General features: G+C 37.3%; 1 pseudogene; it reads left to right on the top strand.

Moving 5' to 3' along the window:
* Nucleotides 1–263: 263 nt before the first annotated feature.
* On the top strand, nt 264–16,924 carry LOC102276839 (poly(A) polymerase alpha pseudogene; annotated as a pseudogene).
* The last annotated feature ends 455 nt before the right edge of the window (nt 16,925–17,379 follow it).

Below are 17,379 nucleotides of genomic sequence, written 5' to 3'. Positions count from 1 at the left end.
CACGGCCAAGCAGATTATGCAAGGAGCTGCTCTCCCGAGTTCTTACCAAAAATGAGCGTGGATGTCCTCTCTAAATGTTAGAATTCAAATGTCCCCAAGACTCTGATGCACGCCAAGCTTGTGAATCACTGATTTTGTGTGCTACTGTTTGATGTGAGTTACCAGATATTCCCCAGACTTTAAAGAAGCGGCTTAATATTCGAGCCTGTCTATATTGGCCCCAGTAAGAGTGCTAGAGGCAGTGCCTCCCTGAGGTCACCGTGATGATAGCGGTAGTAATTAGCGAAAAGGCAGAGAGAACGGGCTCCTTGGGGATAGTTGGGCCTTCACCAGCCTCCATTAATCTGAGAGCTTTCTGCGTAAGACTGTTTTAATGAGGCTGACAAGGTTTTTCATGTAAGCAATTCTAGCCAGCTTGCTGAGTTTAGAGTAGAATTGTGTTCTCCAGAGGGAACTGTTGGGTTTGGTGGATACTTATATGGTAGAAAACTTTTAAGTATATTTGAAATAAAACTTCTAAATATATTTGAAAAAAAAAGTTCTTTTGACTTGGATACATTTAGTTTTAGCTCTATTTACCTATTTATCATAATAGAAATAATAATAATAACTAATAATACTAATAGTTTTTCAGCACTTATTATGAACCAGGCCAATATTTGTCTAGGGACCAAACGTTTATTTAAATTTCTAAGCAAGTGACGTAACCCCTCTGAATTCTTTTCGCTTCCTATTTTGGTTTCCAAACCATTATTTGATCTCCCTTATGCAAATAAAATATTTTCTACAGAAATGAACTCAAGTGACTTTATCGCCAATGTTGGCAGCACATGTAGCGCCTCAGATGCAGTCCTGTAATCCCCTCAGTTACAGCTGATCTCTGCCTTCACTGCACCTTATCCTGCACCCCAGACTCAGAGCTGGTTCATTGTAGTTGTTTCTAAACGTCTTGCTAAATAACACACTGTTGGCCTACACTTCTAAACATTTATCTCAAATATGCCCTTGCTGTATCTATCCTTTCACCGTACATCTTGTTGTTAAGTCACTCAGTCGTGTCCGACTCTTTGAGACCCCATAGACTGCAAAACCCAGGCCTCCCTTTCCTTCCCCATCTCCTGGAGCTTACTCAAACTCATGTCCATTGAGTCGGTGATGCCATCCAACCATCTCATCCTCTGTCATCCCCTTCTCCTCCCGCCCTCAATCTTTCCCAGCACCAGGGTCTTTTCAGATGAGTCCGTTCTTTGCATCAGGTGGCCAAAGTATTGGAGTTTCAGCTTCAGCATCAGTCCTTCCAACGAATACTCAGGATTGATTTCCTTCAAGATTGACTGGTTTGAACCCCTTGCAGTCCAAGGGACTCTCAAGAGTCTTCTCCAACACCACAGTTCAAAAGTATCAATTCTTCAGCACTCAGCTTTCTTTAAAAGAGAGTCCAACTCTCACATCCATACATGACTACTGGAAAAACCATAGCTTTGACTATATGGACCTCTATTGGCAAAGTAATGTCTCTGCTTTTTAATATGCTATCTAGGTTAGCCATAGCTTTTCTTTCAAGGACCAAGAATCTTTAATTTCATGATTGCAATCACCCCAGACAATAAAGTCTGTCACTGTTTCCATTGTTTCCCTATCTATTTGCCATTAAGTGATGGGACCGGATGCTATGGTTGTAGTTTTCTGAATGTTGAGCTTTAAGCCAGCTTTTTCACTTTCCTCTTTAACTTTCATCAGGAGGTTCTTGAGTCCTCTTCACTTTCTGCCATAAGAGTGGTATCATCTTATATCTGAAGTCATTGATTCTATGGCTTCATAATTCCTTTGTTTTCTTCTAGTCTATCTGGACACTTGCAGCTTCCTTCCTTAACAACCCTAGATCCTTGTTCATCTGCACTATATCTCAGGAGATTCTTCTATTCAAGGCCTCACCATTCCTAGAAATTTCAACCATCTCTTTGTCTTCACTCGTTGGACATCTGAGTACTAATACAAAAGACTATATGAGCAGGTGGAGTGGTGAGATTATTGAGGGTCCAAACTCCATAGCAGTGTGTGTATACCCATTTATTCTTTCACTGTGTTATGGGCTGCTTCCTGGAATATTATTCACAGGGGTAATTCCAAAACTTATTGCTACCCCTTAGAGATCTAACCAAGGGTTCTTAAGTCTGGCTTTAATTTTAATTATTTATTGAATTATTATTGATTCACCAAAGCAGATGTATTCTCTTATGATCAGACTCACATCAGAGCAATTAAATAACAATCTGAAGATTAAGCCCAAGCAGTTGTATTTAACATTTTTTTCCAAGTTGATTCCAACATGCAGCCAAGTCAGAAACCACTGCTATAACGCAACTCCCAGTGGCTCCTGTTTTCAGCAGAAAAATTTCATCTCCTAATCTTTTCAAAGGTATGCAGACCCTCACACTTGAACCAGTCTTTTTCTTTCTTTTTAAGATAACTTGTAGAGTTATTTATGGCTCCTCTGGTGGCTCAGAATGTGCTGGCAATGGAGGAGACCCGTTTTGATCCCTGGGTTGGGAAGATCCCCTGGAGAAGGGAAAGGCTACCTGTTCCTGGTGGGCTCAGTCTGTGGGGTCAGGAAGAGTCAGACACAACTGAGCAACTAAACTTTCACAATTTATGCTTCCCAGGTGGCGCTAGTGGTAAGGAGCCCACCTGCCGATGCAGGAGATGTAAGAGACAGGGGTTCAGTCCCTGGTCAGGAAGATCCCCTGTAGGAGGGCATGGCAACCCACCTCAGGATTCTTGCCTGGGGAGTCCCATGGACAGAGAGGAGCTTGGTTGGCTACAGTTCATGGGGTCGCAAATAGTTGGACACAACTGAAGCAACTTAGCACAGCACAGATGTATTTACTTTTCCCAGTCTTTCAACTATCCTGGTTAAGGTCTTAGAGCCATGGACTAAAACTAAAAATTTCAATTTATAGACACTCTGCATCATAACTTTTTGCAAAAATTTAGATAATAAGAATTTTCTCTGGACAAAGCAGTTAAAAATATCCAGTGGGAATATTTGCTTCTAATTTGTGTGATACTAGCTTTTATTTTATTTTTAAAATTTATTTATTTTAATTGGAGGATAATTACTTTACAATATGGTGATTTTTTTGCCATACATCAACACGAATCAGCTATAGGCATACATGTGTCTCCTCCCTTCTGAACCCGCATCCCACCTCCCTCCCCATCCCATCCATCCAGGTTGTCACGGAGTGCTGGGTTCGTGTTCTCTACATCATATATATACATTACTATATATATTAGATATATATGTATATAATATGGTATATATACATATATATGTAATATGGTGGTGTATATACCATATTACATATTTATGGTATGTATGTATCCATAACATATATATGTAATATGGTATATATACCATGTATGTATGTATATATAGTATATATACATATATATGTAATATGGTGTATATACATTACATCATATATATATTACCATAAATATAGTAATGTGTATATATATACACATTATTATTACAATTCATTTATATATATTATATATATATATATATACACACTGAAATGTATATATTTCAATATTCTTCTCTCAATCATCCCACCTCTCCTTCTCCCACTGTGTCCGAAATCTGCTCTTGATGTCTGGTCTCTTTTCCGTCCTGTACATAGGCGCACTGATACCGTCTTTCAGGATTCCATATATGTGTCTCATACAATGTTTGTCTTTCTGACTTCACTCTGTATAGCAGGCTCTTGGTCCATCCACCTCATTAGAACTGACTTAAATTTCACTTTAAACTTAGATTTCCATAACATTCTGACCATTAAACAATTTATTTTCAATTTTCTTTACTTTAGAAAATAAGATTAGACATTTTTGGCAAGTCAACAAAAAATCTCAAGTTCAAGAATGTTGGTATTTAGCTAATTTAAGTACATCTAATTATCTTGCATTAAGTTAAATTCTAATTAGTTTCCTATTCAATAGATCTTTCAAACCAAGAAAACTTTTTCTGTGCATAATTCCATTTAGGATTTGTTTTTAATAAAAAAAATTAAGTGCATCTTTTGTGTATCTTTCTCTGTAATATTCCCCCACTTGCAAGTGTTATCAAAACATTGCCCTATAAACAACCATGGAAAAGCTGCAACTGTCTAACTTAACTTTGAACATTTTTAGTATTTTCTAATAAAGCAAGAAGGCTATAGTCTTAAGGCGTAAGTAAAATGGATTCTACATCTGAAATAAACTCCAGTGAGACATCTAATGGAGAAGGAAATAGCAACCCACTCCAGTGTTCTTGCCTGGAGAATCCCAGAGACGGGGGAGGCTGGTGGGCTGCCGTCTATGGGGTTGCACGGAGTCGGACACGACTGAAGCGACTTAGCAACAGCAGCAGCAGCAGAGACATCTAAAAGTGGAGTCAGGGCAAGCTAGGGTAGTTAGTGCAGAAAAAGCTGCCACAAGCAGCAGAAGCCAAAGCGGAAAAGAACAGCCTCTTCTTGGAAGGCAGAGCTCATTTTCAATTTGCTCTTTTTTCCCTTTAAGATATCTCGGATATAATAAAGTTTAGAATGTTTTCTGGATTGCTATCTGATTGCTCCCTCCCCTTTAATTTGCAAATTGATTTAATCTGGACTCTCAAGAGGCAGAACGATTTTCTGAGCCATCAGTGCGATTACTTATCAAAGTTTGAAATGTTTGCAAAGTGCCGTCACTTAGAAAAGGCAATTCTTTTAAAAATTAAATGAGATCAAGATAACAATCATAGCAATCAAGTAATGGCACAATATAAGTTTCATTCTTTATGTCTTCTAGGGCAAAATAACATCAGGTAGGGTGCCTGCAGGATTTACTGTTTTTGTCTAAACTAGAAACACTTTCTAGAGGAATAAGCTATTTTTTCCTAACAATAATTATTAGATAGTTAAAAAAACAAATATGAGAATTATAATTGCTCTTAATGCTTTTAAAAATCACAATACATTTAAAGGGTAGAGATAGTTACTATCTCTGGAGGAGGAAATGGCAACCCACTCCAGTATTCATGCCTGGGAAATCCCATAGACAGAAGATGATGGTTTACAGTTCATGGAGGTCAGAAAGAGCTGAACACATCTCAAACGACTGAGCTCGCAGTTGTTACTATCAGGGTTAATTATATGTATAATGTTACTGTCACATATGGATGTACATGCTTTCTTTAGTTTCAGCAGGAAACTTCGTTTAATATTAGTGATCAGATACTGCAGTGTTTTTCAAAACTAGAACTTTATTGCTGAGAAAGTTATAAAATACATATCTGTAGGCAATCGTCCCAATATTTTTAAGCACAGCAGGCAAAAAAATAATTATACATGCTTTATTTTATTATCATGACAAAGAATTTTAGTTAATTTTTATTTTTGCAGTCTCATTCAAGTTAATGTTTGCATTATTTAATTACATTCAGTTTTTTAAAAGGTTTATTGTCATTTTTCTGAAATGAGATGGGACTTTTTTATTCAATTATTTTTGCAAAATACTTTTTATATTTTATGCCTTAAGCTTCCTCTTCTCTTTTAAATTAGTTTATGATTGCCCTCAGTGAATCAAGAGGGCAAAGTAGACTCAGTGTGCATTGAAGTCTTTGTTACATTAAACTCCATTCATCCAGTGATGGGCACTGAGGTTGGCCATTGTGAATAGTGATTCTATGAACATGAGTGCACACGTACGTGTTTAAATCCTTGCTTTCCGCTCTTTCAGATATATTCCACAGAAGTGCAATTGCTAGATCATACAGTTATTTTATGTGTCATTATTTGAGGAGCAGCTATACTGTTTTTCTTAGGGCCTGAGTCACTCTATATTTCCACCAGCAATGAATGCATAAGGGCTCCAATTTCTCTACGTTCTTGATAACATTCATTATTCTCTATCATTTTTTTATAACAGCCACCCTAATGTGTGTGTAAGTGGCATTGAATACTTTTGAGTATGATTTAATTCATTCTGTTGTCAACAAATATAAAGATATAAAATCTGAAATAAACATACATGAAATAATTTATGCAATTACACACAGAAATATAAATCAAGAAGTTTCACTGGTCCCACTCTCTATAGGTCAGATGAAAAGGTATTTTTGTGCCATAAAATTATTTATGCAATTAGCATAAAATATTTAGGACTTATTTGATGGCTCAAGGCTATGTGGTGTTGTGTAATATATCACATTCAGGTTTTTGTTCAACAGTGAAAGAAAAATAGAAAAACAATCAGAGTAAAAATTTTAAAAGTAATTTAGATAAAAAAATAATGTGATGGGCTATTTCCACATAAAGTTCCAACCCGATCTCTCATGGCAACATGTCTTTTTGTAACGTGACTTCTATCTTCTCTCTTCAAGTGGGTGATCCTTTCCTCTGGCACGGTCCAGCTGACCAAAAAGTTTTCTTTTTCTCTTCTGCCTTTTGAATCCTTCTCCACTTTAATTGTTCCTGATCTACAATCTGCATTGATCACTGTTTTCTTCTTTTGGGAGGACCCACCTGTTACGCACACCACATGCCCTGCACCTCTCCCCTCTAACTCTGCGTGAACTACACTCCACATCTATTGTCTTGTAACTTTGTGCTAGTCACATCCTGGGCTTTAACTTTACAGCACTCTCTCAGCAATCCGCCCTTTGTCCTTTGCTTCTCCCTCTTCTGGCTTTTTGCTGATCACATCCTGATGCCTTAGCTTTATGGTACTCTCTTTGCAATCCACCCCCTAGTAGCTTGCTTTCCCTCTTTTTGTATTACAAAAAGAAAGTTATGGTGCAATCCACAAAAGACAGTGTACCCAAGGGACTGACTGCCAGATCCAAATGCCCTGGCCACCTGATGTCAGCCAATTGACTGTTCTGAAACAATGCAGAAAGAAAGAATACAGGATCCTTACACTTTGCTCTTTATATCCAACGCCTGACTGTGAGCCTCAGCTATATGATCCCTTTGATTCTGCATGATAGGGGGAGACACAGTTCTTGAGGCATGAGCTATGTTCTCTGCTGGCTTGGGGATTAAAGCCATCTTTCTATGTCCTCCAAGTTCTGTCTTTGTATTTTCTTATTTGGCTCCCGTGGGCAGAGAAAGCCAAGATTTCGACAGCAACAACCTAGGACTCGCCAAGTAGAATACGGCCTCACAGGAAAGATCATACTTATTGTCTATAAGCCCATTGGCTACGAAATCTGAAAAGTTTGAGATGGTTCCCTCAACTAGACTCTCTCAACTAGACATTAAGTTCTTCTGAGAATCTTCATAGTTTTTTCTCACAGTATACTCACACATGCAAAATAGAAATAATTCTACCTTGAAAAAAATATGGATATTGTTTTGGGGGCATGAAGTGAATTCTAATGAAATGTATAGAAAAGTCTTCAATTTTTAAGAGCCCTGGACTATCAAAAATACCACCTGATTGGACTAAAGGGGACAAAGATATTTTGAAATGCAAAAAGTTCCCAACTTCTGAGGGCAAGACGCAGAGTAAGAGATACTTAGCTCCAAATACTGGCTACTTCTTCCAGAAAAGCTGGGCTAACTCTGAGGCAAAGCCAAGGCTTTTGTAAAACAAAGGATTAGGAACTAGAAGTACACTCCACCGAGACTATCCCTGGTGTCTAAGAAAAAGGGAAATGTTGGCCACCTGATGCAAAGAGCCAACTCACTGAAAAAGACCCTGATGCTGTGAAAGATTGAGGGCAAGAGAAGGGGGCAGCAAAAGATGAGATGGTGGATGACATCACTGACTCAATGGATGTGAGTTGGAGCAAAGTCTGGGAGAGAGTGAAGGACAGGGAAGCCTGGTATGCTGCAGCTCATGGGGTCGCAGTGTCAGACACGACCGAGCGACTGAACAATGAACAGCAAGAACGACATGAATCAGTATTGCCTTGGGCCAGTGACAAAAATCTGCTTTCTATTCCTCTTTTAAAATGCAAGTGTCCATTGCAATGATGTTAACTGTGTTTTACCAGCATATGTAGGTGGTTGACAGTCTATTATTTTATTTCTCATGTCTCTGGATCCAGAGCAACTCAACCCGAGCAGCTGCGTCCAATAAACCTCAGACACACAGGGACACAGTTCAGATGATGCCATTCTGGATTCTGAGACAGAACCTTGAGGGCACGGGGCTTCTGGAGGAGGGAGGGATGTGTTTTGCATGTGGGAGGTCTGTAAATTGCTGTGGCCAGAGGGTAGACAGCGGTAGACTGTTTGCAAAGATGTGAACATCAGTCCCTGAATCCCGCCTGTCTGCTGTGTGAACGCTCCACTCCTCCACTGATGAGAGATGATACTTCCCTTCCCTTTGGACTTCCCTGGTGGCTCAGAGGGTAAAGCATCTGCCTACAATGCTGGAGACCTCGGTTCAATCCCTGGGTTGGGAAGATCCCCTGGAGAAGGCAATGGCAGCCCACTCCAGTACTCTTGTCTGGAAAATCCTATGGACTGAGAAGCCTGGTAGGCTACAGTCCATAGGGTCGCAAAGAGTCGGACATGACTGAGCGACTTCACCCGCTTTGGACTTACACAGGCCCTGTGACATTTCAGTGAGTACAGTAGAAATGACATTGTATAATTTCTGGGCCTGAGTTTAAGAAAACTTCCAGTTTCTATTTTTTTTAATTTTATTTTTAAACTTTACGTAATTGTATTAGTTTTGCCAAATATCAAAATGAATCCACCACAGGTATATATGTGTTCCCCATCCTGAAGCCTCCTCCCTCCTGCCTCCCCATACCATCCCTCTGGGTCGTCCCAGTGCACTAGCCCCAAGCATCCAGTATCGTGCATCGAACCCTTCCATTTTCATCTGGTTACCATGTGAAGAAGCTTAAACCAGGCTTCTTAATGATGGTTGGAGAAGGAAATGGCAACCCGCTCCAGTACTCTTGCCTGGAAAATCCCATGGATGGAGGAGCCTGGTAGGCCACAGTCCATGGGGTCGCAAAGAGTCGGGCACCACTGAGCGACTTCACTTCACTTCTTCACTTTTAATGATGGTTATTGGAGAGTAGACGAATGAGCAGAATGGAGGGGAGGGAAGAGATTGAGGTTTTGCTCAGGAGAACCTTGGCCCCCACTGCATCTCCCGGCTGAACAGAGCCACGTGAGTGACTTCCATAGACATCATGTGAAGTAGAAAATAGAACTCACCAAGTGAATACACCTCAATTTGGGGGTGGTTTTCTTATACGGCAAAAGGGAACTTAGCTTTATTTGTCTTAATATTTAGAGAGATAGTAAAGTTGGGATAACATTTCTGGCTTATATTTTTTTTCAAAACAATTATTTTCATTGACAGATGAGCATAGAGAATTTATGGACAGTATTACAGGAAGAGGTAAAAGCACCTTTATATGATGGCATTATTAACTTTCCTTCTTTTCTTATAACCAATACTTTTTTTGACTATAAAACTGATTATTTTGTTACTATTTTTGGAATAGTATGCATATTACTTTCCTTGTAATTGTACTGATAATTGAGTATCTCATTTATATCATCTAGTTTATTTCTTTGATCCAAAAATAAATACCAAGAATTGCAACTTCTTTGGAGCCAGGCCTAAATATCTTTATTTTTTTTCTGCTTTTAATTTTGTATATAAAACTATGTCTTAAAGTAATGAATGACTCTGGCATCTTATCACAGCCCTAGACTGCAAATTTCCAGTGGCTGCAAAGCTGCTATTCATAAAGTAATGCTTAAAGAATCACAGATTCCTAATTTAAACAGGAACTCAGCAAGAAAGACTAGCTTTTCCTAATCACAGAAAACTCAGGTGTTTCATTGGAAATACATTCAGTTGCTATATCAGGATAAAAGAAAGGCTAGTGAAATCTAAAATGCAAATTATAGAAAAGTTATTACACCTATATACCATTTTTTGTAATATGTGTTTAATTAACCAAGATTTAATTTACATCAGTATCCTTTTACAATTATGTGATCATTTTATTGTTATGTTATAATTTAACATTATATTTAACATTAAATAGTTACAACTTTACAGATTAAGTCAAAACTCACTTTAGAAGATTCCTTTCTTTTAACTGACATTCCTTTAATATCATAAGTTAAAATATTACTATTTTGGGTTGCTATATTTTAAGATTATCTACATAATAACAATTATGTGTTAAATTATAATTACAGGAAGAAATGAAAAATTTTAGATGTTTAAATTCCCACAGATTTTTAAATAATGAAGAACAGACAGTTTGGAGAGAATACCTAAAGAAGTTCTATTTTCTGAACTTTGTCTTCTAGGAAGTATTTGAGGATGAGATGGTTAGATGGCATCACCGACTCAATGGACATGAGTTTGGGTAAACTCCGGGAGTTGGTGATGGACAGGGAGGCCTGGTGTGCTGCGGTCCATGGGGTCGCAAAGAGTCGGACACGGCTGAACAACAGAACTGAACTGAACTGGAGTATTTGATTCTTTTAAAAATGAAGGACTAATATCTAAAGTGTTTTGTGCTATTTAAAATATCAAAAGTCTTCTCTATTTTTAAATGATGACAAAACCTTCTCCTAAACACAAGACCTGGTGCTCACTAAATTTCTATAATTAAAAGTTTCATTATTATTATGCATAAATTATTTCAAACATTTTTGATATTTCTACACAGATTCGGTGTGAGTAGAAGAGATTAAATTGGACTAGGAGTCTTGGTCTTGGCTCATTTCTAAAAATTATATCATCTCTTTCTTATTGATATGTGTGAAATGTTTCTGTTTTGCTACAAGTCCCTTTTAGGTCATATGGATTTTCAATATATTCTTTCGCTTTTATGCTTCCTTCTTCAGTCTTTCAATGGTGTGGAGGACAACTCCCCATGGGGTTTCTGCACATCTGGGATCTGCTCCTATTTTTGGGTGTTGTTTCAATGATTTATAGGAAATAGTTTGGGAAGGTAGAGATAGGGCCTCCCGTTGGGTAGAGAGATTTATTTTCTGACCAGGATGACAACAAAGCCTTCTCCTGGAACACCGTATGGGCTGCTTTTGCTAGCAGCCTTCTTGTAAGACTGGAGATTCTGCTAGCTCGGGTTCACTCCTGTAATGCATCCCGCTGCTGTAAAGCATCATCCGATTACTCACAGTGTCCTGCCTGCCCTGGTGCTCAGGGAACTGGTATGAGTGTTAGTCTGTCTGTTGCTCCTGTTGTAAATTAAATACGTTGACTTTTGCCTTTGACTTAGGAGCTTCATGCCCACTGCCAGTATCCTTGTACTTCTAATTATTTTTTGATTTATATATTTTGAGACCATGTTATCTAGTATATTTTAAATTGAATAATTTCTGAGTTCGTTAGCTCTTTATTGTTTTAAAATGCTTTTTTTTTTTTTTGCTCATAGTATTTACTGTCTTACTGTCCATTTTGTCTAATATTATTATCAACATATACTTTTGATCCTTATTTTTAAATCAACATGATCTTTTTAAAACTGGATAATTTATTTTTGTTGTGCAGTCTGTAAGTCGTGTCTGATTCTCTGTGGGCCCGTGGACTGCAGCACACCAGGCTCTTCCGTCCTTCACTATCTCCCAGAGTTTGCTCAAATTCATGTCCATTGAGGCGGTGATGCTATCTAGCCACACCAACTTTCCAGTATTATTAGCGTCTTATATTAGTATGGTCAATTTGTTTGTATCAATGAACCAATATTGACAGTTTTTATTACCTGAAGTCCATATTCTACTAAGATCCCTTACATTTTGCCTAACCTAATTTTCTGTTCCAGGATTCCATCTGGGCACCACGTTCCATTCAGTTGTCATGTCTCCTGAAGTTCCTCTTGACTGTAATAGATTCTCAGAATTTCTTTGTTTTTCATGACCTTGACAGTTTTGAGTACTGAATGGGCAGATCATACAGTGTTCCTCATGGGCTTGTTGACTGTTTTTCTCATGATTAGGCTAGGATTATAGATTTTTACTGAGAATGCTTTGGAGGTGAAAAATTCTTTTCATAGCATTAAGCTTACATATTGTCAAGATTACTTATCACCATTGACGCTCACTTTGGTCACTTGGCTAAGATCACTTTTTTATGGTATCCACTGAAGCAGAAAAATTTTAATTTTGCTGAAGTCTAATTTATCTGCTTTTTGTTTTGTCCCTTTTGTTTTTGGAGTTATCTAAAAAGACTTTGTCCAACCCAAGAATTTGAAGATTAACTATTGTATTTTCCTCTTATATTTTTACAGTTTTAGCTTTTATACTTAGATCTATGATTCATTTTGAGTTCATTTTTTTTTGTATGGCAAGAGAAAGAAGTTTTAACTTCATTACATTTGTACATGAATATTCAATTGTCCCAGCACCGTTTGTTGAAAAGACTATTCTTTCTGATTGAGTTGTCTTGGGACTCTTGTCAAAATTCAACTGACCATTAACATAAGAGTTTATTTCTGAACCTTCAGCTCTATCACATTGATTGATCAATTGACTATTTATGTCTCTGTCTCTCTATATTTCTCCTTATTTTAGTTCCACACATTCTTGACTATTTATTGTAAGTTTTCAAATTGAGAAGTGAGTCCTTCAGCTCTGTTCTTTTCCCCTATCACTTCTCTTTTTGTAAAGATTGTATTTCTGTATGAATTTTAGATCAGTTTGTCCATTTCTGCAAAAAAGCTTGCTTAGATTTTGATATAAATTGCATTTACTTTAAGATCAGTTTGAGGCATATTTCTATCTTATCATTTATTAAGTTTTATAATCCATGAACATGTTTTTTTTTTCTTTCATTTATTTAAGTCTTCTATAATTTCTTTCAGCAATGTCAAAGTTTTTAGGTTATAACCTTTGGATTTGCATTACATTTATTCCTAAGTATTTCATTTTTTGATGCCATTGTTAATTGAATTGCTTTGTGATTTCAATTTTTGATGGCTCATTGGTAACGTATAGAAATAGCAACAGATTTTTCTATATTGATCCTCTGTCCTGCAACGCTTATGAACTTGTTTATCAGTTCTAAAGTTCTTAATGTGTCCTTAAGTTATTTTGTGTATATATATGTATATATATATAATCATGTCACCTATAAATATAGCTTTATTTAACCCCATTCTAGAAAGGCATTATTGCGAACTATAAAGTCATGAAAAATGAGAATTACAGGATTCATATGGGTACAAGTGGCACAACTGAATCTGGATGCATCTGAGATCAGAATCATTCTTCTTTATACATGTCTAGCATAATATCAAGATGAAAAAACATTGTAATGTATTTTAAGATCCTTGAAAATAATCTCACCCTTGAAAATGAATGCATCAAATTTTCACTGTGTTCTCTGGCTTCAATCATTCATAATTTGGTAAAGTCGCAACGTCTTTATCATGCTAATAGTGGAGAGTACACATCACTTATAATCATTTCTCTTATCTCTATACTGATTAGAGGACAATTTCCTTTCTTTATGTGTGTGTGTGTGTGTGTGTGTGGTGTTAGTCGTTCAGTTATGTTTGAGTCTGAAACCCCACAGACTGTAACCTGAAAACTCCTCTGTCCATGGAATTCTCCAGGCAAGAATACTGGAGCGGACTACTCCCTTCTCCAAGGGGATCTTCCCGACTCAGGCATCAAACCCGGCTCTCCTGCATTGCCTGTTTACTCATTTACTCGTTCATTCATCACTGGGTGAATGCTTAAACTGCTTCCACCTTTTGACTATTGTGAATAATATTTTATGGACATGAGTGTCTCTTTGAGATCCGGCTTTCAATTATTTTGGGTTTATGTCTCAAAGTGGAATTGTTGGGTCATATGGCAATTATATTTTTAATTTATTCAGGACGTCACCCACTGGTATCCATGCTCACCAGCAGGTGACAAATGTTTCAATTTGTCTACATGTTGGCTCAACCTTGTTATTTTCTGCTTTTTAAAAAAAAAAATAGATTCCCAGTTTTACAAAAGAGGAGTTCTCAAGACTGTTTGCACAACAGTGTGAGTGTCCGTAACACTGCCTGCTTGCGTGCTCAGCTGTCCCGTTGTGTCTGACCCTTTGTGACCCTGCGGACCGTAGCCCACCAGGCTCCTCAGTCCATGGCACTCTCCACGCTAGACTGCAGTGGGTTGCATGCCCTCCTCCAGGGGATCTTATCGAACCAGGGAATCAGACCTACAGCTTCTGCATTACAGGCAGATTCTTTACTCCTGAGCCACCAGGGAAGTCTGTCCTTAACACTAGTGAACTGTAAAATTCAGAGTGGTTATGGTGGTAAATTTTTATGTTATGTGCATCTTACCACAATTTTTAAAAATTAGAAAAGTGAAAAATACCAAAAAATGTGAATGTGAAAAAAATGTTAAGAATTACCATAGTTAGAAAGAGTCATAAAGTTATTGCCTCTAAATATTAACAGAGGGTAATATTTAATATTTCCTAGATGAGACTCTAACTGTGTTATATAATTGTATTTTTTTTTTTCATGAAACCCTTCTTCTGGAAATAAGAAATATTCACTTTAAAAAGTCTTGGAATTTTCATCTTTGATTTTAAAAATGTCACAGTACTTACCTTCAATTTTTGCAACATCATTCTTGATTTTTTATGTTGCAAATTTTAAGTGGATATTAAAGCCACTCACCACCAAATATATTTCATTCATATGGCGATTTTTGATAGACATTTAATTTTATGACAGTTTATTAACACTGTAACCATAAAGAGCATTGATGTGCAGTTGTAATTTTAAAATGTATTTTCAAATTTTTTAAATGTTTCTAGATTTGTATTAAAATATGGGCTTAAGTTTTTCGCTGCTCATATAATTCAATCTGAGCAGAGCCCCATTTTAAGGTTATTTTATTCTGTTACTTAGAAGCAATCAGTTTCTGATGTACTGGCTACATATTAGCATAGCATATACACCAATCTTTAAAAACTTTAGAATGTAGAGCCACAGTCTAGGAAAGATAGCAATGTGTGCTTAACTTGAAACTTACATTACATTTCCTTCAGATTAAATTGTAAACTCAGTGAATTTTCCATTAGACTTAGTTCTTTAATTATCATTTATTAATATTATTATAATCACACATCCACTATGTAAAGCCTGTATTACCTGTGATGTGCTTCAAAACCAATCTTACATGTTGGAAACATTGGACAAAACTTGGAAAAGTTGATGTATTTAACTCAGCTCATGTAATTTGTAAGAGATTGGACTCTGCTTTTGAATCAGTTACCCAGTAAGGCTGTTAATACCTATTGTAGTTTAATGCATTACCTGAGAGAAATTTAGGCATTCAAATACAGCATTGTTTTTATAAATTCCAAAGCAAGGATAGATTATGGAGGTAGATGTATATAACTATAAAGATACAGCTAACTACTGAATGTTAAGAAAGGAACTTCCACTTTTAACCCAGAATATCAAAGCATATTCTGGTCAAATATACTTTAAAATACACGATGAGAGAGTTGATAGTAGTGGTTTTTGCATCTTTCTACTCAAAGCATAGGAAAACTACATTAGATGCTCAATAAATATTTGCTGAACTAATGAATGACAAGGGGCTATAGAAGACTAAATGATGCCAGCTGCCAAATTCTAAGACAACATTATTTCTGAAAGGGAAGCTATTAAAGCTCCCCACCAGACAGCCCTATTCCTGGTGGCTGGCCGAATTTCGGCCAATTCTTTTTCAGTCAACGACTATGTCAAATGCAACAGCATAATCTCTGATGAAAATTTAGTATCCAGGCCATGTTAGGCCAAAGGGGAAGGAGGAGAAGCGCTTAAAGCGGCGGGAGCGGGTGCGGGAGTCGGGTAGGACCCAGGGCTAAGGCAGGCCCGCGCCCCCTCCCTCCCGCCTCAGTGGATCATGCCCAGGGCGGCAGCGGCGGCGGTTGCAGCAAACACGGCGGCCACAGAAGCACTATGGCATTACTTCTCCCATCAGCTTAGCAGCCCCCAAGGAGACTGACTGCCTACTCACACAGAAGCTAGTTGAGACTCTGAAGCCCTTTGGGGTTTTTGAAGAGGAAGAGGAACTGCAGCACAGGATTTTAATTTTGGGAAAATTAAATGACCTGGTAAAAGAGTGGATACGAGAAATCAGTGAAAGCAAGAATCTTCCACCATCTGTAACTGAAAATGTTGGTGGGAAAATTTTTACATTTGGATCTTATAGATTAGGAGTACATACAAAAGGTGCTGATATTGATGCACTGTGTGTTGCACCGAGACATGTTGATCGAAGTGATTTTTTCACCTCATTCTATAATAAGTTGAAATTACAGGAAGAAGTAAAAGGTTTAAGAGCTGTTGAAGAGGCATTTGTACCACTTATCAAACTGTGTTTTGATGGGATAGAGATTGATATTTTGTTTGCAAGATTAGCACTGCAGACTATTCCAGAAGACTTGGACTTAAGAGATGACAGTCTGCTTAAAAATTTAGGTATAAGATGTATAAGAAGTCTTAACGGTTGCAGGGTAACCGATGAAATTTTACATCTAGTACCAAACATTGACAACTTCAGGTTAACCCTGAGAGCTATCAAACTGTGGCCCAAACGCCACAACATCTATTCCAATATATTAGGTTTCCTCGGTGGTGTTTCCTGGCTGTGCTAGTAGCAAGAACTTGCCAGCTTTATCCAAATGCAATAGCATCAACTCTTGTACACAAATTTTTCTTGGTATTTTCTAAATGGGAATGGCCAAATCCAGTCCTATTGAAACAGCCTGAAGAATGCAATCGTAATTTGCCTGTATGGGACCCAAGGGTTAGTGTATTATTTTTTCCCCTACAAATTCGCACTGTGCAATAACGAGTAGAAGTCATCTGCATAAACTGAGGGAGACTTCCCATTCTGTTACGTATGAGTGGACATGTTCGTATCACACTTTCTTTTTAATCTCAACTAGAATTGTCCTCTGGTGTGAGAAGTGTAATTATGTACCCTGGAACCATGTTTAATTGTACGTAGTTTATAATATCAAAGTCACTAACAATTTATATATAGAACTACCTTATAAGTCAAAGTTGTGTGAGCATTTGCACTTAAAAAAAATAATAATAAAAGGATACTAAAAAAAAAAAAGAAAATTTAGTATCCAGTAATGAGCAAATTTACTATTATTCCCAATACTGTATAAAGTGAAATTAAAGAACAGTAAGATCTTTCATTGATTAATTAACAAAGATATTTGAGATTTTTGACCAAAGCAAAATTAGTAAAGAAATATTGGCATGATCCGAAGCACATCTTTAGCCACCTCAGATGCAGTGAGGAGAGTGAGCATCACACTCCAGTGAAGAATTCTGCATCCAGCGTGGACATGGACTGAATT

This window comes from Bos mutus, chromosome 14, assembly GCF_027580195.1.
Source record: "Bos mutus isolate GX-2022 chromosome 14, NWIPB_WYAK_1.1, whole genome shotgun sequence".
In the NCBI taxonomy this organism is placed as follows: Eukaryota; Metazoa; Chordata; class Mammalia; order Artiodactyla; family Bovidae; genus Bos; species Bos mutus.
The sequence above is the reverse complement of the archived record's forward strand: the minus strand, read 5'-3'. Positions and strand labels throughout refer to the sequence as shown.